The sequence below is a fragment of the Anolis carolinensis genome, chromosome 1 (genome assembly GCF_035594765.1).
Source record: "Anolis carolinensis isolate JA03-04 chromosome 1, rAnoCar3.1.pri, whole genome shotgun sequence".
NCBI classification, from domain to species: Eukaryota; Metazoa; Chordata; class Lepidosauria; order Squamata; family Dactyloidae; genus Anolis; species Anolis carolinensis.
In genome coordinates, this window is record NC_085841.1 from 253,524,107 (window position 1) to 253,549,621 (window position 25,515).

The 25,515-nt window shown below is 39.9% G+C and overlaps 1 long non-coding RNA gene across 1 annotated transcript in view; it reads left to right on the top strand.

The window, feature by feature from the left end:
• The window catches only part of LOC103278713 (uncharacterized), a 110,606-nt gene extending 85,345 nt beyond the window's left edge, over window positions 1-25,261 (top strand). The window contains exon 4 of the long non-coding RNA XR_010001862.1: window positions 25,202-25,261. This is a non-coding gene — a long non-coding RNA (uncharacterized LOC103278713). The remainder of the gene's footprint in view (window positions 1-25,201) is intronic.
• Window positions 25,262-25,515: the final 254 nt, after the last annotated feature.

Sequence of the window (25,515 nt, forward strand, 5' to 3'; positions counted from 1 at the left end):
TGCTGACCATAATGTGACCACGAGAAGGAACAGGACCCCGGTTGGCGGCTCTTGAATAGATTTTTTGACCGGGTTGGCGAGCCTCTCTACACCCGGTCGTTGGCTTCCCCCGCCGGCTGTGTGCCCGTCGGCTCAGACGCCTTCGTCTCCGTGGAGGACGCCGCCGCAAGACGGGCGGCAGGCTTCCCTTTGGCCGGGCACTCTCTGGCGAAGTGGCCCCCATTCCCGCAGTACCAACAGAGGTTTAAGCGTTGACGACGGGCCTTCTCGGCGGCATCCAGTCTGGGACGCACATTGCCCAACTGCATCGGCACCTCCTCGCCTCCTCTGGGGTATGGGGTTGGCGGTGGGGGTCTCCACACTGGACGTGGCTGAACGCTGGTGGGAGCGGGGGGGTTTGCCCCGGCTCTACTGCCCTGGCCTCGAACCCACTGTTTCCTGTTGGCAATCATGACTTCAGCCCGTAAACATTGATCAATGAGTGCCTCGAGGGTCTGGGGAGGATCCACCTTGGAGATTTCTTCCAGCATTTCAATGTTGAGACCCTCCCGGAATTGTCCTCTGAGGGCTACATCGTTCCAGCCGGTGTTGTGGGCCAGCACTCGGAACTCGGCTATATACTGAGACATAGGCCTGTCTCCTTGGAAAAGGCGACGGAGTTTGTGCCCGGCTGCCTCCAAATTGTCCTCGATTCCCCAAGTCTCCTTGAGGTGGTCCAAGAAGTGTTGCGCTGATCTTAGGTGTGGAGAGGCTTGGTCGAACAGTGCCGTCGCCCAATTGGCCGCTGGCCCGTCTAGAAGACTGTAAACCCACGCCACTTTGATGTCTACTTGGGGAAACTCGGCATCACGGGCCTCTAGATAAGCTTGACATTGGCGACGGAAAACATGAACCTTAGAAGCTTCTCCAGTAAACTTGGTAGGCAACGCCATGGCCGGGAGGCGGATTCCGCGCTCCCGCAAGCCCTTTATTTCTCCATCCTGGGCGTTGAGTCTGTCGCGGATGCGATCCACCTCATCCTTGTCGATGGTGTAGGTAAGCGGCTGCCCACCCGGCACGGTTCCGGTAGACATTCTGGCCTTGGTTAATTGGTGCTTATGGGTGGCGGAGTCAAACTGTCACGACCCAGGTTGCAAAGGCACCAATAACCAAACACAGAGGCCAGAATCTAACTAATATCTTTATTGAAGGAATATATAAGGTTAGTAAAAGCAAATGTAAAAGATAGTCCAGAAGCAGACCTTTCAGGAAAGGTCAAAATTAGTCCAAAGAAATAATGTCCAATATGAAATATTAAGGTCCAAAGTTGTAATCCAATAACCGAAACACTCACTTTGCCAAGCAAAGTGAGGGGAGATGACAAGGTCCTTTAGTCCATAAACTTGAGCAAGGCTAGGAAATAACTTGATACTTGAAACAAGGCTTAAAACGTGGAACAAGGTAACTAAGAACAAGAACAAGGTCCGTGGAATAACTTGGTAAAATCCGTGGAACAAGGCAAGGATTGGTCCTGGGAAACAAGGCAAAGTCCGTAGATAAACAAAGGCTGGGAAGCAAGGCGAAGGCTGGATAGCAAGGCAAGGCTTGAGCAGGAGCGAGGCTTGAATCGGAGCGCGCTGTCCAGACACAACTCGCTCCGTAGGCTGACGAATTGACTCCGCGAAGTTACTACGCGGGTAAAACCCCTAAATAGAGTCTAACTTTCCCGCCGAAGCAGTTCTCTGGGAATCAGAACCGAAAGCTAAAGTCTGAGACCAGATGTGAGACTCCCCAAAGATTCTCACGAGAAGCAGTCTTAATTGGCCACATTCTTAGCTGCAATCCTCGCACTCCTGCGCGAAGCTGATTCCAAACTTCTCTGTTGTTTACAAAACTCCCGGCGCAAGAACACGGGAGAAGTAGGCTCTGGGGTTGTTTGACATACTTCTGGGAGACAACTTTCTTGCAGGTGCAAGGTTCCCAGATCTGCCTGGGAAAGATCTGGCTGAGAGGAATCCAGTTCTGACTGGGAAGGTAAAAAACCCAAGTTTTCCTCCTCATCAGGAATTACAATGTCCTGAGCAGGACTACAAGGCCCATGAGTCATCACATAGGGCTTGTTCTCCAGACCCTTAATCATTTTAGTCGCCCTCCTCTGGATGCTTTCCAGTTTGTCAACATCTCCCTTCAACTGTGGTGCCCAAAATTGGACACAGTATTCCAGGTGTGGTCTGACCAAGGCAGAATAGAGGGGGAGCATAACTTCCCTGGATCTAGACGCTATTCCCCTATTGATGCAGGCCAGAATCCCATTGGCTTTTTTAGCAGCCGCATCACATTGTTGGCTCATGTTTAACTTGTTGTCCACGAGGACTCCAAGGTCTTTTTCGCACACACTGCTGTCAAGCCAGGCGTCCCCCATTCTGTATCTTTGATTTCCATTTTTTCTGCCGAAGTGAAGTATCTTGCATTTGTCCCTGTTGAACTTCATTTTGTTAGTTTCGGCCCATCTCTCTAGTCTGTCAAGATCGTTTTGAATTCTGCTCCTGTCTTCTGGAGTGTTAGCTATCCCTCCCAGTTTTGTGTCGTCTGCAAACTTGATGATCGTGCCTTCTAACCCTTCGTCTAAGTCGTTAATAAAGATGTTGAACAGAACCGGGCCCAGGACGGAGCCCTGCGGCACTCCACTTGTCACTTCTTTCCATGATGAAGACGACGCATTGGTGAGCACCCTTTGGGTTCGTTCGCTTAGCCAATCTTCAGTCAGGGAGCTCCTTGGTGCTCCTGATCATACTACAAACCCCAGGATTAAATATGATGGAAACATAGCAGTTCAAGTAGAATCATAGTGAAATAATTATGAAGCATGAAAGTGTTCTGGAGCAGAGCTTCTGGATTTTTACTGCCAAGAATCCAAATTAATCATGATATTTCTTCTGCAGAGAGCTTTCTGTCATCTTAATCCTCAGGCCAGTTCCAGACAGAGAAGAAGTCCTTGCTGACCCAGGTTTTAAAAACCCAGGTCGGGGCAACCTTTTGTCTCCCACTGGCCCGAAAGCCTGTGCTTTCGATGCTAGGTATCTAGATGTGCTCCTGGCCTTCCATGAGAACCCCCAGATGACCTAATCCTCTCCCCCAAACCCCTTAAAGCCCCTTTAAAAAGAAAATAATTTACCCAGCCACCATTATCCTGATGCCGGAGCCTCCTGGCACTTAGAATGACACATCAGGAGAAGGGGGGGGGAGGAGGAAAATTGCTCCTTGCCCCTCCCCCACTTCTCCTGGCATATTATTTCTATGCACCAGGAGAGCTCTGGCACCAGGGTAGTGGTTGTAAATTTCTTCATTAAGTCCAGAAGCCAAAAATCCAACTGTTATCAGGTGGTTAAAACTTCTGTTAACACTTGACATTTTGAGAAGAACCTCATGGAACTGAATCTTCTCAAAGAAGAATTTCATGGTAGAATCGAGGTAAGCGGTGCTACATATTAATCCTGTTGATCACATATCTTAGCTCTTCTAAGTACATTTTCTAGATCTTAAATTATTGCAGTTGGTGCCAATAATTTATTATGATCCCCGTGCTTGATTGCTACATTTGCTTGTTCTAATAGTAGTCCTCTGAATTAAGGCAGTTTTGATGAGCTCACTGGAATCGTACAATTCCATCTCAAAGCAATCACATTAAACTGCACCAAAGTGAAGTCAAGCACTTAACCTTTTAATGCACACAACTTTACAGCACTGAAAGCTAAATAGAGAAATTATAGGTATAGATTTCAGGTGATAGAGGGTGTATTTTACTGAGCAACTGGAACTCCAACACAAAACTCCTTGGGAAGATTCCAAGAGCAATCTCAAGGTGCTGAGAGCCTTTATCTTCTATCACTGACATACAGAGATAAGGACACTCAGCACCTCAAAGGAGAAATACAAAGTAGTCCACTCCAACAACCACCTACAGCACAATCCACTTAATCAGTAACCAGATGGATGACCTGCTCTTAAATGGGCTGATAGCCAAGGAATAGATTTAGTGCATCCTGTTTCAATGGCTAAAGAATGGGTAATTGCTCACCTAATTGTGAAATATGTGTTTGGTTGGTAAGCCTGTTGGTTGTGGATTTATACTCACAATAGCTTACAGGTGTGATTCAGTATTTATTTACATACATTGCTTTTTTTCTTTCTTCCTCTCCTCCTCCTCCACCTCCTCCTCCTCCTCCTCCTCCTTTCTTCCTCCACTCTCCCTTCACACAATTTAGCCTTGGATAAAAAGGAAAAACATTCCACATTGTTCAATGTGCAAGCAATTCATGAAATAAAAGTAATTGTCTTACAACACAATATATTCCTTGGAGTCTAATCAGAATGAAGAATGTGTCGGCACATTTTGCTTTCCAGCAAGGTCTGCCCCAATTAAGAGGATTGCATAGAAATCCTTTTAGTAAAGTAGTGTGGAAGGAAGTAGTGCTTATAAAATATGGATTCCTCCCCCTGGTGCCCACGTATCCCTTAAGTAACATCTAATATCAGATTGGGAAACCTTCTCTCCTCATTTTATGGGTCACTGTTTTCCTCCATGTTTGCTCAGCAAGATTTTGTTTCTTGATTTTCTTCATTGCCCAAGGGAATGATGCAATCTACCTAAAGCTGACTTGAAAGATCATGTTTGAATCACAATGAGATACCACCCTACGGACGTGAACTTGGGAACTTGAAAGAAAAAATCCCCACAGCTATAAAGCATTGCTCCACCCACAACAGTATATTTATGGCTTTTCTTTGAGTGAGACTTGTGGAGTCTTCTTCCCATAGGCTACAAAGAGGGTGCAGTGGTAATCTCTGGGAGAGAGCTGCATGGTGACAGTGAGACAGTGGCAGTGGCAGCATTGATCAACTCAGCTGACCATTTGAACAGCCAAAGAGCTCCCAGAGCTACATCAGAACAGCTTTGGAGGCCTTTAAACTGAATGTGGACATGTTCTCTGTCCCTGGGAACATCAATACTGACTACTTTGGTTGGTTTGAAATTGGTTTGGGAGGAACCGGTTTTTCTGTACAGATTATTAGATTGACATGTCTGGAACAGGATAGAAGCCAGGAAGATGACTACTTTAACCATAGAAGATGGCCTCAAACTGGTTCCAGAAACTACACTATTTTTTCCTTTTACTGGTCAAGATGTGCACTAGTGTTGAATGTCAGCCTGTTCAGCCTGTGATTGTGTCTGATGCTCACGATCAGGATGAGATATCAGGATGATGAGAATGATGATTAGGATGATACTCATGATGGGAATAATGTTCATGTTGATATGCATAATGGGAATGGGAATGATGGTCCTGATGATGGGCTTGGGGTGGAGTAAAGTTCAGAAGAGAAGCCTGAGCAAGGTTGCATTTCTGGGAAAGACCTTTCACCGATTTTCTCAGAGCAGCAGCATGAAAATGATGCTGGGATTGCTTTGCCAGGTACTGAGGGAGAGGATAGTGAAACCTTGGACAGAAAGCAAAGTTTTAGTAAACAGAGGCAGAACTTTCAGAATCTCAGGCGTTCTGCTCATTTACAGCAAAGAAAAGATAATCACCCATTATCTGGTGGGAGACTGAGAAATAATGCTTTTCTGTGAGTTTAAGCCATTCATGGGAGACTATTGTCTCAATCGAGTCGTCTTTAATTCATGCTGGTTTCGTTTTCAAGTGCTCCATGTTCCATGTATCAAGTTGTTGCCAAGTTTAAGCTTTTTGCCGAGAGTTCCTGCTGTTTTGGTTTCTTGTTTTCATGTGCCTTGCATCATGGATTTCTACATACTAATGGACCTGGTTTTTTCCTGAAGTTTATGGATTATCTTGGATTTTGGGTTTATACATTTTTTTTACTATTTTTATTGCTTTGCCTACATATAATCTACAATAAATTGCTTGCTGATTTTACCAAGCTGATGTGGTGTTATCAAGTCAGAGGTGTTCCTGTCCTGGAGTATGACAACTAGTACTCTGGAGGCATAAGGGATGTGTGTGTGTGTATGTGTGTGGTGGGGGGGAGTAGTCATAGTTTACAGTCATGTCCTAGCACAGAAATAATGAAACCAGACACAATATATAGGATAAAATTAGGACAACTTTATTGATTGTTACTTATGTGTTTTTGGTGATGAGCAAAATTAAGAGAGGTGGGGAGCAGTTGGAGCAATTGATCTCACCCAGATCACACATCCCAGCCTCTCCTGAGTGAAACACTATAGCCCCCAAGAAGAATCCTGGACCAGTTACAAACTGGAAGGATGACTAGAAGGTGTACACTGCCATGCTAAATGGCTCCTGGTGAGGGCAAAGACCCAGAGACCAGCCCCAAGGACAGGAATTTTCCTACTAACTCCAAGATCACATGATATACAGAAGCACTTCCATATTCCCATCTTTCACCAATGATGTGCTGGAAGGTTCTCACTGATTCATAACTTCCCCCAATATCTGCCAGGAAGTCTAATGTATGATACCACCCTATGCCAATTGCCAAGTCCTCCATGACAGTTTAGGGTAAATGGAGGAAAACCTTGTAAGGGGAGGAAATTGCTTTCTATCCCTGAAGTAATCAAAAGACTTACACTGTAAAAGGAGACAGCAAGGGGAGGGGGGGGGTCAACAATCCTCAAAGAAAGAGGGTGGATCTACCTGTCTTGGCACATGGTGTCATGCCAAATAAATGCTGGCCTCTCCCCTGGAGGCCAGCAAACCGATCTCTCCTCCTCATCATTGCACTAAGATGGGGGCAATCTCATTCTTTTGAGTAGCGGATATAATCATTTTTATGCAGGGGCTTCCTAAGAACTGAACATTTGAGAAAATCTGCTCAAATATAATAAACGAGTAAACCATACTTGATAATGATGTATATCATTAATTTGCAAAGTGACAGGTTAGCCAATGTTTCTAGCATTAAGCAAGCATATCTTGTTTCTTTCTCCCTTTTCTCTTTTTTAAGCCTTAGCAAAGCAAGTGAAATATTCTTCTGATGACCTCTCTGTTTCGTTAACAAGCGGTAGCATTCCTTAATCTACTGCACACGATAAAGTCAGCCATTCAGCTGCCGCCCTGTAAACCCAACTCCTTTAATTGACAAAGCCCCTGCCATCTAAGTATTTGGTTTGCTCTTTTATTATCATGCTTAAAGCCTAAATAAAATTCAATCTTCTAGAGCAATATTGAGATATTACATCCAGATGAAGAGTGGGTGTCACAGAGGAACAAGCTGCTAGCAATATTCTCTAGGCACTTTGCCATCAACCTTGGTTAAAGCTGTAAAGCTTTCTTTCTTTCTTTCTTTCTTTCTTTCTTTCTTTCTTTCTTTCTTTCTTTCTTTCTTTCTTTCTTTCTTTCTAGAACTACACATATACATGCATCATCTAAAACCATGCTTAGATTTTAAAAGATCAGGGAACTGTATATCGACTCTTCCCCCCACTATCTTCCTAAATTTAGAGTGCAGCCGAGAGAAAGTTTCTGTAGCCTCCATTTCCTTGTACAGTGTTTGTTTTGTCTTCAGTTGACGCAGTGTCATATCAACCACTGGGGAATTATAAGGGAAAATATTCAGACCAGCACTTAGATCTGGTTCCAGAATCTCAAAGAAGTGTGCACTTGTAGGTGGAAATTTCATATTTTTCCTCCTTGCTAATTTCATCAAGATGTGGATGTGCTACCTATCTGTTTTGCTTTTACAAAATGTGTCAGCTATGCCTGCAAGAATGTTTTATTGTGCAACAGCAAAATGTTTTCTCTGACTGTACTTAATTATTGAAATAGGAAACATGGGTGACTATGTTTAAAAAGCATACAACATTGTTTGCCCCCATTCTTTTCAAAGGAAAGTTTTAGAAAGGCACTAGTTTACTTTGAAAAGTGCTGGATAGGAAAACTAAAAATTCCTCAATGATGGCAAAAGGGATTTTGGAAATGTAAGTTTACATTTAAGATGACTGGTGGCCTTATGTTTTGTTTCTGAAGGAAACCCAAGGAAATGGACCTTTGGTGACATCCTGAAATAATCTAAGAAAACACAAACACTGTGTTGTGCCAAGAATCTAACAGAAGATCCAATAAAAATGGACTTGAATGTCTTCATTTCGGGTGAAAATCTCTTCATAAAATATTGTGGAATTTATTGGAATGAAGCACAAAGTTCTCACAGTGATTCAATCCATATTGAATGCTTTTTCTCTGCTTCTTATTTCACAATATATGCTAAGATGAATCTTGACTCATGGCGATTCCATGAGTCACTGAATGCACTACGGATGTGTGCTGAAAGTAGAAGAACTGACTGCTGTGAACATGCTCAGCTGACTTTAGAAGCTAAGTATGTTTTGGCCTGGTTAGTACATTGTTGTATCTGCTGTTGCTGCTGCTGTTGTAAGCCATCAAGTCATTTCTGAATTATGGCAGCCTTAAGGCAAACCTAAGAGAATGAGATTTGCCCAAGGCCATCTAGTAGGTTTCCATGGCTGATTAGAACCCTGGTTTCCAGAGTCATTGTAAGTAAAAGTAATTAAAACTTTATTTCTATATCTCCCCATGGTGACTCAGGGCAGTTCACAACATAAAAGGCAAACATTCATTGCTGTAAAATACAACAATCGACCAAAACAATTCAATTTTTTTTAAAAAAACAGAGCATTCAACAATAAAGCTGATCACATGAATAATAATAATAATAATAATAATAATAATAATACAATGTTAATAAAACAAAGTTAAAAGCAATGTCTAAATTCCATTTCTTATTTCATAATGACGGATCTTTAAACATTCACATCTCCATATGCCTGGATAGTGTAAGTTTGTATTTGCTTCTCAAAGGAGGACAGTGATGGGGCCATTCTGATCTCCTTTGGGAGGGAGTTCCAGATTTGAGGGGCAACTACAGAGAATGTTTGTCCAATGATTAAACCACTAGACCATACTGGCTCTCTCACACTTTTTACCAAACAAATTTTTAAAAAATAACTAGGTGTGATGGATTGAATTTGAGACCTTCTGCATGCAAAGTGTGTTCTCTTGCACTGTACCTCTTCTAACCTTCAGGTACTCAAGATCCACAGTCATATTCTTTAACTCAGTAGAGTGAGTTAAACACATACAACAACAAGAATAGCAAAAGGTAAGTGTGAATTTTACTCCTAGAAAATAGGGATAGAAAGAATATTTGCAAATATTTAATGAAAAGATGAACAAGAACACTCTCCAGTGTGAGGAAACCCTAATGAGGAGAAATCTGTGCAATAAACACTGTTTCAGCTTGGGACATATTGTGCACAAAACCACCACCACCACCACAATAGCAATAAAAACAGAATTGCCCACCTTCTTCAAAATTTAAATATGGGAAACCCAATTTTAACCATTTTATTTCTTTTTTTCATGGTGTATAAATTTTTATTGTAGTATATGAGAAAAAGCAACAACAACAACATACAATCTTCAAAATTCAACACTCAAAATACAAGTATTAGTTCCTTTGTCCCACCACCTCCCCATTCCCCCCGTTGAACTCAGCCCATGACTTCCGACATCATACCAAATGGAACTAGTATCTAACAAAAACCTGTCCTTATCATTACATTAATTAATCCCCTGTTCGGCTATTTCAAAATATATTTTTGTCTTCTTTTTTTAAATACCCAAAGTTCTGTCTCCATTTTCTAGCAAATTCTTCTTTCTTTCCTCCCCTTACACCATTGGAGATCTCGGCCATTTGGATATACTCTACTATTTTTCTTCTCCATTCCAAGTAGTTCTCTCTCCCCTCCCCCCCCCCCCCCCCCCCGAGATTTTGCTATAATGATTCTCGCTGCCACATAACAATATCGGCATATTTCTACATCCTCTTTGCCAATTCTCTCCTGAAACAAACCCAAGAAGCACATTTCTGGGACTTTCTTAATCTTCTTGGTAATCATTTTATTAGTTTCTTTAGTTACCCTTTTCCAAAACCATTTTTACCACCATACAAGTCCTCCAAGCATGGAAGAATGTGCCTTTCTGTGTTTTGCATCTCTAACATTCCCCCCATTGGGTTTTATCAATCTTAGCCATTAATTCAGGAGTTATATACCTTCTATAGAACATTTTATACATGTTTTCCCTGATAGAACCTGCTATTGAAAATTTAAATCCTTTTTTCCATAAGTATTCCCATTTTTCCAAATCTTTATTTTTCCCTAAATCTCTGGACCAGGAAATCATTACTGCTTTTATTCTATTGTCTTCCAGGGTACACTCTAGAATATATTTGTATACCCTGGAAATCAATTCTTTATTTTCTTTCCACAAAATATTTTCCAACTCTGATTTGGAAATTTTATTGTCTTTCCTGAATATATCCTGTAATTGATGATAATGAAAACAGCCATTTATCCACTTCTCTCCCTTGTTCCTCATTTATGTTGGTTTTAACACTGCTTCCTAAGGGCACAACCATAAAGGAATTTTCTGCTCAATCCCTTCCTTGTATCTTTTCCATATCATTAGAAGGCTAGCTCTTACGGGATGGCTACTAAAATCTTAATTAGTAAGTGAATTCCACCCATGGGAGAAAAGCAAGATATAAATAAATAAATAAATTAAAGCCTTCTCCTTTTCGTACTATAGGCAGGTATGCCAACCAAATCTCAGATTGTGCCCCTCTAGAGTAAGCAAAGTTTAATTTTCTAATTTGATCCAGCATTACATGACATTTCTGAGAACTACATGTCAGCAATTAGTCTGTTATCTTGCACTTTGTGCCCTTTTTCATTTCTTCATATTGTAATTTTCCTCGCAGTGTTACGTTGCTATTACCCTTACTTGACATGCTTAATTCAGGCCTCTTCTACATTGCCATATAATCAAAATTATCAAATCCGATAATCACCATTATCTGCTTTGAATCAGATTGTATGAGTCTACACTGCCATATAATCCAGTTCAAAGCAGAATATCTGGATTTTATATGGCAATGTAGAAGGGCCCTCAGTGTTTCAATGTTCTTGCAACTACTGCAAGTTCAATTGATTTAGAGAAAGAATAATGGCATTTGCTGCACAAGAACATTGTTTTCTGTGTAGTAAAAACCACTGGTTTTTTTTTATTGTTTACTTGTTTTTGTTTTTCTTTGGTGTAGAGTCAGTCCTGGATTGTGATTAGTCTTTGAAAGGTCTGCAGTTTTTTGAAGACGTTCGCATAGAAGCAAGAAAATTGATCAAATTAGTTGTTCTTTTCTCTGTAAATAAAAATAACGAACACTTACATTCTTATGGGAAAGTTACTACTAGTTGGTGGAAAGAACAGTGGCCTGGATGGATGTCAGTACTAGGCATTCGTAGTTGTTCAAGCCTACCTTCAAAAAGTAAAACTATGGAAATTTATTGAGTATTCTTGCTTTTGATCTTGCCAAATTGTCTTTAGTTGATGCTTAGCTCCTTCTCTCTCCAAGTCCAACACTAGACTTTTTCATTTTGCTAAGTAGACAATATATTCATCTTCCCCTTTGCTTGCTCTCTGTGCTAGATGCCACTGAACCTGATGTTTGAAATATGTGACCACAAGTGCTATGAAAGAACATTTCTGTTTTCCAGAGGATGGTTTCTGTCTTTCTAAGGATTTCCCCTCTCAGCGTTATAAATTCTGAGAGTGAAACCTACCACTGAATGAAATTAGTGAACTGATTATTTGCAAGTACAGCTGCTGTGAGAGCCAATTCCCTCCCCCAAATAGAAGAGAAATGGTATGGCACAGAAATTGTAAAAAGATGATAGAAAAAATGCTACAGAAAGATTGATGAGATTATGATTTTAATATCCTAAAGTAGCAGTTGTCAATATTGATCAATAGCTAGTGGAAGCTGGTACAATTAACTCAAAAATGCTGAAGCCACACTGATTTAAGCCCTGTTTTCTACACATTAAAGCAAATAAAAAGACTTTGCTGTAATGTGCATAAGAAGACTATTAGAGATAGGTCTTTATTTATATTCTTGACTTCACTCCTCCAAAAAATAAGGGACTGAAATCATACATGTCTGTATTGTTCTAGATACTGTGACAGTTTATAATATTAGAGTCAGAAAGTAATGATGCCTGGTGTGGAAAAAAAAGTTGGAAAACGCTACAGAATATCCATTTTTTACATTTCCAATTATTTTGTTTTTCTAATCCATAGAGAATTTTTCTCATTGTGTTTAATGGCATATTTATCATAGTGATGTTTAAAAACATAATTAAAGTTCAGGGAACATCTATGATTAACTGACATGTTCCATATGATGTGCCCAAAGTACGTAATTATCAAAATAAAGGAATCTAATTTGTTCAAATTTAAAGTGGCAAAAAAACTTGTTTTACACAGTAGAGATGTGTGGGAAAATTTTCCCTAGTTTCCTTCGTGCTATCGTTTTGTTTCGACCATTCGTCTACACAAAACGAATGATGACATTTTTGTAGGAAATGAGAGGTGACATGAAAATGAAAGCCACACAGTCATCATGCTTGCATTCATTTTCATTTCATTTCAGCCCCGTAACAATAAGCAGGTACTGACAGAGGGCTGCTTTCCCATTACAGCTGATGTGTACCAAGGTGTGTTAATAATATTAACACAAATAACTATAGTTACTCTGGGACCTGAAGCTGGGTCTGGGAGAGCAGTGCCTCCCCATTACATCTGATGTGTACCAATTGGTCTTAATAATAATATTAAAAACAACAGTTATTCTGGGACCGTAAGCTGAGTCTGAGACAAAACCTAACTTGGTCTGGGCCCATATACAAAGAAACTTGAATAGTGCTTAATTAAACGGGGGATGTGGTTCTGATTTCTGAAAGTTTTGAAATTTGTCAGATGAACCCAATTCCGAAAAGCAATCAAGGCTGAGTTTCCACAGATATTTCTGTTGTTTTCTTCCACAGTAGTTAAACTTCACAACTCAAAATCTTAGATTCCAAAGCTCTCCATTGCTATGATCAAAACCTGAGACCAATCTACAAAAGAAACCATGGATAATTCTGCTGGAACAATCTCCTCTTGTCTCTACCAAGTCTTAACTGTACTTTGTGATGGATTAAACACACCACCTGGATTCTGTCTTGACACACTGGCTGTGGACAAATAAGAGCAAGGGACACAATGATCAGACAACCAATGTTTCAAATATAATCAATCCTTGGGGAACAATTGGTTGGCTCCTTCTTCCTTTAACCTCAGTCCCACAAATAGAAAAAGCAGATGTCTCATCTACAGGGCTTTTTGGTGTGCCGAAGGATAATCTGAATTCCCAAGACATACAATTGTAGCAATGCCTGGGGAACTGGATCTGGGAAACATCGAAATGTCACTGCACAAAGTCCTCCAAGAACAACCCTGAATGAGGGATTTTGGTCAGAGTGAGAAAAGAGTAGCTGTTATAATGTGGAAGAAATTTAAACACCGTCAGAGAGGAAAATGATATCTCAAATTGCTGTGATTTATCCAGCACCACTCACCTGACCCCACTCCTTGCAAATACCAAACTGACAAGCTGAACCGTAATACTTATTAAGCGAAAGCCCTCTTGATTTCTACTCCACCATATTCCTACAGAAACCTTCAGACACTTAATCCTAAGTGTTTCAGAATTGTGCCTCTGAAATATAGACATTGAACATATTTTCCCCATGCAGCTTGCAACCACAGGCTTAAATTCCATTGTTAGTCCTATCTAGAATAAATTCGTTGAATCAATTCGATTTACCTATGTGTTTTCTATTCAACAATTGATTGAATAAGTTTACTGTACTTGGGACTAACCAACAGGATGCCAGCATACAATCTGCTGTGTATTAATCTTCAGCTGTCATGAAGATATTCTTCCCACCATAATAAGTCTACTTCTCCCATGAAATGTTCTTTTTCTCCTCAATATTCTAGCATTGGATTAACTTAAAATGTAGTTAAGCATTTAAATCCACAAAGACCTCCATACCTGTGGGACAAGTACCCATGGTTTCACCTACCCACATCTGACAAAATATGTTCTTTCTAGAAATTTTATAGACACTCCAGGTGATTCTATAGTATGCTCTTGCTGACAGTCACTATAGAGTTGTGCTGGAAAATTCCTAGGGCACCTCTACATGGACCATTACCCAAAGTCAAGGAAAATCCAAAGGATTCGGCATCAGATTAAACGATGAGGGAAAGATAGCTGCTGAGTCACAGCTGAAAATCACCACAACACAGGGGACAGTGTGGACATTTAGGGTGGTGGAGACTCCCTGTCATCTCCACGGTGGATGAGCCCGTACCTGTGTAGACTCTGTTGGACTCAATTTAGCATCTGGCACACCGTATTGAAACCGAATAATGGGGCTGTGTAGATAAGGCTTCTTCTCTAGGAATATTACAGCACCACTCATGGTAACTTCTGGCAGAAGTTGTTTATTTCAGTGAGGTTTACTATTATTATCTACAATTCCTTGTTTCCATGCTAAGTTTAGGGGTGCATCCCTATGAATATAGGGGTTGGCAGATAAAATTATCATGGTGACGCCAATGTAAGATTCCTAATGTGCATGACGTCTATGTGCAAAACAGAACATTTGCACAGGGAATTCCCATCATTTCCATATGTCTGCTGAACAACTCAGTGTACAGTTAAAGCAGTTAATTGCAATAGAGCACATCACTTCTAATAAGAATCATCTACTGAACAGGTTACACAGAGGGGTTGGACCTTTTGATACATTCTTATATAAAATGAATCCAGTGAAATTATTAATCATCTATACTACTCAAAATTATGTAAATAAATAAAAACCCTCCACAAATAACATTTTGATCAATTCACAAACACAATAGACTAGATTTCTTTTGCCTTTATCTCTTTTTCTCAAAGCTTAAAACATTATATTTAGAAAATGGTTTTAGTAGTTTAAAATAATGTTCATTTTTCAGTATAATAAATAATAATGCATTGCATACATAGCAACCTGCGTGGGTAAATCTGACAAGCAAGAGAACTTGCTAAAAATGCCTGGATTATATTGATCCTGCGAAATCTGTCCTCGAAAAAAGTTGTTTCCTATCATTACCGTAGTGACTAAAATGATTCTGGACACGAGGGCTGACTTCTTTTGAAAGCAAAAGGACCAATTTTTCCGTATTCGCAGAAAGGCTTTCTCTCTTTCTTTCATCGGACTATGGTGCCTTCGTCCTCAGTCTGCTAACAGCATTGGGAGAGCCCTGTACACACCACAGTGGACATGTTTATGTAGTATAGGTAAAGGAAAAGCAGAGAATTTCATTCCTGTCTAATACTCAGAATATAAATCTGTCAGGACAACCTTCAGAAGATATTTAGGCCAGGGAGTAATGAAGTGAAGTAAAGGTTCTGAGTAAACTGATATGAGGCATGACTGGGGAATTAGAAATGTGGAGATTAGGAAGGCATTTTCGCCTGTATTTTTGACACTACTGAAAAATTGTATGGAGTGAAGGAACTGTGGTTTGCAATCCAGGTTTCTAAAAATCATTGGTGTTTTGTGTGTGTGCAGGTGCTCGGTGGGTAGATTGCATCAACTCTGCGATAGATCACTCAGCCTATTCTTAGTCTCTGGCATTTTTTTTAGCAGTGGCTATTGTACATTAGTATTGCTCTTTTCCATACGAGACTAACCGTACCTTCTGCAGTAGACTCTCAGTCAACTGAAACTCTTAAGTAAATGGCCAAAAATCAAAGAAATAATATTTTAAATAAAAATTAAACTAAAATAATTTTAATGGAAATGTTATAAATAAGGTTTGTCTTTATTTGCTTATATTCACTGTATTTCAATATCAATACCAAGCCAATACAGAATTATGTGGTACAGTATTAGGCACATTTGTAATACTGTAGTAACCCTCAAGCAACCAGAAATTACATTTATCCACTGCATTTACCAGTCTCCATGGGTGTTGGTTCACTGAAAGTGCTCTGTACATGCTCAAGCACATTGTTCCTAAACTGCAGACCATAAAGATCAGTATAAAATGTTTGCAGATGGTTCTTCCCAGCCTAAGCCTTGCTGGAAGAGTGTATCTTTTCCTTGTGTGTTTTTTTTTTCTGAGGGGATCACCTTCAAACCATTCACATTTCCAGCGATTGCCAAAATGCTAATTACAAGTCACTTATTTTTCTCTCTTTAGGGGGTACAAATAAGTACAATGAAAGGCACATTGCCCATGGATTATGTGGCACATTTTAGAACAAGACCTTTACAAAATTCACAAAATTCCAAATTATTTTTCTAAAAAAACTGAGGGTTTTGTATGTGTGTGTGTTTTAACACCAACTATAGGAGCAAGAAAGATTTGTGCCCGAATCCATTTGGGAATGGCCCTTAAAACTCTGGCTTAAGAATTTCATTTAGTTCATTTTTCAAAATAAGAACTTACCAAAAAGTCACAAATTTCTTCACAAATTGGATATGAATGTATATATTTAAAATAAAAATTGAACAAAGTGAAAATGAAAATAGAAGACTAATCTGATCTGATTCTCATATCATCATCATGGCTGAGTGTGATTGTCTTCCAGTAGTAGATTCTTGGCCATGGGTCCATAAGTGGCTGTAGAGATCTGCATGGACTTTCACACTGAGGACATCCATTCCCAGTTTGAAAAAGAAAGATGGATTCTCATATATCGTTTATAGATATATGTTCAACTCTGCTGAAGATAATATGGAAGAAATGTGTGGGTAACCATTTTGTGAGCACAAATGGCATTGTGGTTTGAGTTGTTGGGTTAAGAATCCTTTTCAGTCATGGAAACCCACAGGGTGAACTTAGGTAAGTTACATTTTCTCAGCCTCAGAGAAAGGAAATGGCAAAGCCACTCTGAATAATCCTTGCTAAGAAAACTCTGTGATAGGGTTTACTTTCAAGTTGCCATAAGTCAGAGATGTTTTTATATATTTTTTGTGTAAGGAGCGACTTGAGAAACTGCAAGTCGCTTCAGGTGTGAGGGAATTGATCGTCTGCAAGGATGTTGCCCAGGGGACGCCTGGATGTTCTGATGTTTTTACCATCCTTGTGGGAGGCTTTTTTCTCATGTCCCCGCATGGGGAGCTGGAATTGACAGAGGGAGTTCATCCATGCTTGCCTTAGATTCGAACTGACAACCTTCAGGTCAGCAACCTAACCTTCAAGTCAGCAGTCCTGCCGGTACAAGGATTTAACCCATTGCACCACCAGCACAAAAACAACACATTGAATACATGCCCAGATCAAGCCTATGGCTAAGCTTGTGTTCAAAAATTCTGCAGCAAAGTTTGTGCTTACTTGTTAGATGTGCTTTTTTCAGGGACCTGTATTGTTTGGCTAAGGACAGGATTCCACCTCTTCAAGAAGAAAGAGAACTGTGTTTGAGCAGAACATTAAAGCAATGATTTAGCATTTTGTCTGAACCAAGCAATCACCTTTCCAATTTTTCATATATATGGACTAAATTTGGGTTCACTTTTAACATAATTTCAATCGTTTTCAGATGGCATATCTCTGAACCAATGGCTTTTGACCTTTGGTCCTTCAGAAGAAATGGACTTCAACTCCCAGAAGCCCATGCAGTAGGCCAATTTTCAATTTGGGAATTGAAAGGCATTGATTGAGAATCACAATTGCCTCTAGATTAGTAATTCTGATTTAAGATACATCCCAAATACCTACATACCCTTAGACATGATTGGCTTTTAATTGTTAATATATTCTCCACCTGTCATTAGACTTCTTTTTTCTCCAATCCAGAAATAAGCAAAATGCAGAGGAAATACCTCTAGGTATTCAGAGAAAACAAAGGGAATAAGAATTATGTTTAATAGAAACATCTACTCAGCTATGTTTTCTCAATGGGAAACATAAAAATTTAGAGTAATCTTCTTTACATACCATAAAAACATCATACTGGGCTAAAACCCAAGGAAGTCACATAAATACTGTTAATTGAACCACACTATAGTCAAAGTCATGTTAATATTTGAGAGTCAGCAGGAATTGAGCAGAACATTATTTTTCTGCATGTTTCCCATTATTTCTCAAAAATAATAAAGGTACAATGTGTAAAGAATACCTACTTTACTCTTACAACTGCCTGGAAGGGTATGTTGGTTTAAAGGTTGAATATAATGCAGTGAACTTCATAGCAGAGTTGAGATTCAAACCCTGATCTATTTGGAAAGTTGAGTATTCTATATCAGGACTGAAGACCCTTTGATTCTGTACAGATGTTATATAGTTTGTTATTTGTTAATCCTCCTTCCCTCTGTCTATACATATATATTTTAGACTGTATGCCTTTGGCAGGAGCCACTATTTTTTGTTGTTTTACTGGAAAGTGCCATGTAAATTTGATAAATATAGCAGCAATAACTGCAAGTCACTTCTAGTGTGAGAGAATTGGCCATCTGCAAGGACGTTGCCCAGGGAATGCCCTGATGTTTCAAGTTTTACCATCCTTGTGTGAGGCTCCACTCATGTCCCCACATAGAGCTGTAGCTGACAGAGGGAGCTCATCCGCACTCTCCCTGGGCTGGATTTGAAACTGCAACCTTCAGGTCAGCAACCCAACCTTGCAGTTTCTCAAGTCACTTCTGACATGAGAAAAGCAACAACAACAGAGCGTTTAGACTACAACTCCCATAAGCCTTTTCAATTAGCCACAATGGCTAAGATCTATTAAAATCTAAAATATTGAGAAGCCAATGATTTTCCACTCTTCCACTTGAACATATTTTTTCTCAACATTAATGAAGTGTAGAGTGAAGTTTGTTGAAAAGGCTTATGGGAGTTGTAATCTAAAACCATGTTGTTATTTATTTATACAACCCCATCAAATGTCCATGCACTTTTATGTCATCTGTTGACTTACAGTGACACCATGAATTTCACTTGGTTTACTTAGGCTAGATCTACACTGCTATGTAATTCAATTTCAGAATGCAGGTTAATGGCTTTTAGCTGGATTATATGAGCCTAAACTGCCATAGAATCCAGTTCAATGCAGTTAATCTGCATTCAGAAACTGGATTATATAGCAGTTTAGATGTGCCCTAAGGCCCCTTCCACACAGCTATATAAAATCCACATTGAACTGGATTATATGTTGTGGACTCAGGTAATGTACTTCAAAGTAGATATTGTGAATTATCTGCCCTGATATTCTGGGTTTACCCTTCTTACTGCTTTAAGTTTTTAAGAAACGTTTTCTTTCTGGAATGTCTCTGGCCCTCACATTCCTATACTAAAGTTTGATTGGCCCTCGGGTAACTAAAGGTTGGACCACACTGTTGTAGAGTATGGACACAACTGCCAACTTTCTGTTCATAAAAATAGAAGAGGGGTGTCTTGCTGTTTATTTCAGGAAACCAAATGTTTGTGGTGACTTTAAGATTGTAATCTTCTCTCTTTTTAAAAAGAAAGTTTTGCTTTTTCTCATATATTAGCACCACACTCTCAGAAAGAGCATGATGTTTATATCCTCCATCTCTTCTGAGCCTCTTGGATAGCCAAGCCATCTCTCGTGACAGGCATAATTGCATCCATATAGCCCATCCTACATCTCCTAAACTAGCCTGCTGCTCTCAGGTGTGGTCCAGGACCCTTTGCCAATACCACCCAGCTTTTGTACAGAATTCCATATTGCCATCAAGCAGCAAGATGTTCTGTGCATGTGTGTATCTAATATTTATGTGTATGAGAGGAAGAGTTTAAATTGCAAGTGGTGGGATTCTGATTATCTATGAAGGATTCAGACAAACCCAATGCTTTCTTCATGCCTCCCTTTTTCTTATCTTATTCTGTGTTAATGATCCAAACAAGATCTAACATGTCGCTGGCATCCTTTCAAACATCCAACCACTGTTGCAGTAAATTATTTCCAAAGTCACGCAGGTGAACGTAAAGTGGTGAGAGAAGTTATGGTTTCAGAAGTGTTTGCTGTCAGAGAGAAAGAATACTTGAAAACAAGTGCTACTCCCTTTGGAGCCAGAATCAGATAAGAGTTGCCTTCCAAAAGGAAGGAAGAAAATTCATCCATTCAAATTCATGGCTGACCCTAGCTGAGCACCATATTTTTAAATACAATAGTAGCTCATCTTTCAGGGGGAAAAGTCTCTAATCAACTGCTCTGATTAAAAGGGACACTTCCAGATTGAAATTATAGACATGCTCATGAGTAATGTTGCCTTAGGTCAGAGGTCTCAAAACTGGGAGCTGACAGACGTGCCAAAGGAAAGATTAGATGATGAATAAGGGTGCGGCATCATTTGAACTGGCAGGGTTTTTTTTTTTTCAATTGAAGGGACAGATTTATTTAATTAAGACAGATCTAGTTGAATTGGGAATTATAGGCTCTTCACCAGATATCCCTGCATTTGGAAAATTGACTTTTGGATTTGAAACTCCAATAGTTCGCTTATGATCATGGACAGGGTAAATAGCCAGTGTATATTGGGAGCAGCCCAATGTGTGTTGGATCTTCTAATAAGCTTGACCAAAATGGCATCATTCTAGAACTTGATCCAATATATTTCCTTCTTCTACATGCTGTAAAAGATAGAGGACTCAGAGCATGTGGTATCTGGGTAGTTTGGGATGTCCTAAGTGGAAACAGATAATCTTGATCCATTGCAGTCTGGTTCCTGGGCCAAGTATGGTACTGAGACATGCTTGGTTGCTACAAGGCTGGGTCTACACTGCGCTATATCCCAGGTCTGATCCCATATTATCTGCTTACCTGACCTTAAAGTTGCTGGTTTGAATCCAACCTGGGGGGAGCGTGGATGAGCTCCCTCTGACAGCTCTAGCTCCATGCGGGGACATGAGAGAAGCCTCCCACATGGATGGTAAACCATTAAAACATCCAGACATCCCCTGGACAATATCCTTGCAGATGGCCAATTCTTTCACACCAGAAGCAACATGCAGTTTCTCAGGTCGCTCCTGACATGAAAAAAAATCTGCTTAGAATGAATTCTATGAGTCTGGGATCAGATCCTGGGACATAGCGAAGTGTAGGTCCATCCTGAGACTAATGGCTTATTCTGGAGAAAACACATGGGGAGTCCTATCCTTATTGATTTTTCTGGATCTTTCCGTGGCTTTCTGTATCATTAATCTATTGGTCTGAATAGGAGTAGGAAACATTGTGTTACAGTGGTTCTGCTTTAAATTTCTGGTAAAGGTGTGCAATGCAATGTTAGGACAGCAAAGAAGAAGAAAAATCTCAGTGTCATAGCATCTCCCTTGAATGATTAGATTTTTTTTTTCCTGCTACTGATTTTGTTAATATTAAACTGAAGTGAGGTACAAAGAGAACTAGTTCTAGTTCTGGTCCTACAGATCTGCTTACCATATGTTCTTTTTTGCATTGTAGTGATTCTGTTAGATTTCCAGTTTTAAATAATATTTCACTGCTACCTGATGTGCTGAAGCTTAACCCACCTGAGGGAAATTGAGTTATATATCATTACAATTGGCACGCTGTGACAGAAAAGAGACATCAATTTTACATGACTGTAAGACAAAAAGTAAGAATATTTTAATGAAGATCTGTTAGGCAATCTCTGAAAGGTGATCTGAGCATCAACACTGCAGACCTCAATTTGAACCTGTACTCATCTCTACAGTCTGTGAGCTCTAGATGACAGAGTGTCCAGTTTCATGTCTCCAACACCTCCATGCAAGATTCTGCCTGTGGAAGGAGGAATAATGTGTTTAGGGAATCTGCAACTTTTCTCCTGACAGATAACTCAGAAATATCCATCTCTTTCTAAGAATGTTGGAAAAGAAAGCCATTGGTGATGTCATCAGCCATTGCCCAAATCCCATCCTGTTCCTCACATAATTTTAGCCCCAAACTCTCTAGAGGCAAGTGAAGGCTTACTAGGGACCTCTAAAGTTTTGCAGCTTTATTTCATGGTTTGGATGGGGCCTGCCTTGTGCCATCACACGACACACGGCAGACCCACCCAGTTTCCTACTAAAGTGAAGGTGAAGTGCCGAAAGGTGCTTTGTCTCCCACCATGGAGAGGAAAGTGTTGTTTGGGAAGCTCCAATGGAACACTTTCCTCCCCAAATCCCAGCGTGATGGCAGAAAGAGCGGCGAGGCAACGTGCCATCTTCCATCTGATGAGGGGAGGGAAAGGATGCCAAAGCACTCTCTCCTGCCCCTCTGTATGATGAGGGGAGGAGAGAGGGCGCATGGTGCACCACGAACCACCCCATGCACCTTCCCTTTTGCCAGAGCTGGCCACGTTGCTGCGGAATTGTTTTTACAGACATATGCTTTAGTGAAAAATCTTTGAAGAAAACCATTTGATTGGAGGTTCTCAGGAAAGCACAAGACATTTTATTAAGCTATATTTTTCTGGAACCTACCTTTCTCCTTCATTCCTCTTTGACCTGTTTGGGACACTTTCATCTGTTTGGGGCTGATTATGATATATACCATGGATTGGAAATGGGATACTGTGGAAAAAGAATGGAAATATTCCACCATCACTGCAGACCTGGAGCCCCTGGTGGCACAACGGGTTAAGCCCTTGTGCCAGCAGGACTGCTTACTGAAAGGTCAGTGGTTCGAATCCGGGGAGTGGGATGTGCTCCCGCTATTAGCCCCAGCTTTTGCCAACCTAGCAATTCTAAAACATGTAAATGTGCCGCTCCAATGGGAAGGTAATGGTGCTCCATGCAGTCATGCTGGCCACATGACCTTGGAGGTGTCTATGCCTCTTTGGCTTAGAAATGGAGATGAGCACCAAACCCCAGAGTCAGACATGACTAGACTCAATGTTAGGGAACCTTTACCTTTTACCAGACCTCAATTCTCTTATCATTCATTTATTTTAAAAAGCAGAACTTTTTGCATTATGTAGACTGCAATGTGGCTCCTAAATTGGCCGGATGCCCGTGGGCACATCTACACTGATCATTTAATGCAAAGGGTCCCTGGATCAACTCCATGGTGGCCAAACACTGCACAGAGCTGATGCGGGATAATACAAGGCAAGGCCACCCCAATGCAGCCTTGCCCCACATTAAATGAAGTTGCAGGATGTACTCTAAATAGCCTGAAGAGAATTCTATAACAATATTTTAATGATTTTATGAATGAAGCAGAATTTACGTACACTGAACCATCAAAATACAAAGGTGTCTCTATCTCAATTGCCTATATGGACAATTTTGAATTGTGAAGTATTTCAACTTTGGGAATTCTGGATAAGAAATACTCAATTTGCATTGTCTTTTCTAGTGAATCGTGTTTTCTCATAATATGTCCAAAGTATGACAATCTCAGTTTAGTCCTCTTGCTTCTAGGAAGAGATCAGGTCTGATTTGCTCTAGAGCCCATTTCTTTATCCTTTTAGCAGTCCACACAGTATCCGCAGAACTCTCTTCCAGCACTACTACATTTCTAAGAGTGGGAGTACAGTTTAAGTAACAATTTTATTTCACACCTCTGGACCACTGAACAGAAAGTGGCCTCCTCAATTCCCAAATACTAAATGAACAAACATAGCCCTATGTCTGTGCAGTTCTATATTAAAGAGTAATATAAATCTAATTATAGTTTTTCTTTCTTTTACCTGACATAAATTGTACTCTAATTCCTCATGGAGAAGGAATGGCAAAAGTACTGTACAAAGGTCACAATATTTGTTATAAATGAGGCAGACTGCTAGGTAGTTATAGAACTGTAGAACAAGATCATACAAATAAGTGATAAGCATTTGATTTTATAGTCAAGGACTGATGTTACCATTTCCAACAAATATGCAAAATGAAAAACAGGTGATTGTGTGTATATACATATACACACAGGTATCATCTTTTGAGTACAGAAAGTGAAGAAAGAGAAGCTTTTGATCTGCAGCTTCTACAGAAGCAACTCAAGTTAAAAGAGCAGTGCCAGATTTATTATAGCACTGAAAAGCACTGATATTATGTCTGCCATTACTCAGTGACCTCTTTAGATTTTTGCCATTTTGGTGCAAGATTTATTATCTCCAGTGTTTTAAATGCAAAAGGATATGTCCTGTTAATATTCCTGTTCTTCTCTGGAGCGATGACTTCCTGTTTTGCCAGGTCTATGGGTAAAGAAGACACAAACCACAAGTGCCAACACTATGTAATTTTTTCTGAGGTCCTGAGCCGCTAATTTCTCAGCCATCCTATGTGTTCTGTCAAAATGCAGCCTGAAAGTCTAGACCAAGAGATATCTATGAGAGAAAATGCACATCAGTATTTCAAGCCCTTGAAATTTATTCTTGCCAGCTGACAGTTGCTTGGAGATACAATCTCAATTTTTTGCAGTAGTCCCTTCAAGGGGATATTTATGGCAGATACAACTGTAATTATTTACCTGTAACAAAGTCCAGGACTGCCTGCTCCAGGTGATTCAGACAACAGAAGGACACAGAGCTAATATTAATCTTTTCCTTGTCCAGTTCTTGACCTTTTACACTCTGCCTTCTCCTGTCTCTTCATAGACACACACCTATGTTCATTATTTGTTTACATATTTTCTTTCTTCCTTTTTAATGTTCTTCCTGAGACCATCATGCATTAATCATGCCTAAAAGTGTAAGTACCTCAACTGCTGTTTATCTTTTGTCATTGTCTGAAATTGGATAGGACTCAATGGGCTGGATCTGAACTTGCTATGGTTAGGTGAGATGGTTGTCCTTATTCAGCAAGAGATTCATGTATTGAGGTGTTTGAAGACCAAGCTCTGGGGGACACACAGACCTATGCTGCAACCTCTCAGCTACTGATCAAGGAAGATTCACCTGCCAGTTCACTTAGCTTCTATATTTGGAAAAGTGATGCCATCTTCTCTTTCATTTAGGAAGCAACATGGCTATAGTAGGTGCTGCAGAAGCAACAGAGAGATTCAGAAAACACAGAAAACCTTCAAAATATTGTTATTTTTATTCATTCAATTTTAAAGTAATGAAAGCCAATGGTGTAATTTTCTTGGATTTGAATCAGAAGCATAATGAGTCATGTTTACTTGATACTTCGAAATATTGTCAAAGTAGCATTGGTGAGCATTTGTTTGTAAAATTTAAAAGTTAATTTTGTTTAAAAAAATTTAAATCACATGTTAGTGAAAGCTTACTAAAATGTATTTATTTTATTTATTCCCTGTCTTTCTTCTCATACAGGATCTAAGGTGGTGATCCACCATCAATGAACTCACTTGTTTTAAGAAGAAACACAAACAGGTTAGTTTCTCAGTAATGTTTTCAAGCTCTGAAAACATGACACACACATGAAAATGTATGTGTTATCATAATAGATTTATAGATGCAACTAAAATCCTGATTGTCACAACTAGAGTAGATCCACAAAATCAGTTGCTCAATGGTGAGTCAACACATACGAAGATCCAATCGGGTTTAGTATAGGATTGTGTACAGATCCATTTTTCAAAACGGGCACCGGCTGTTTCGATCCTTTCAGTTAGCCGTAATGGCAC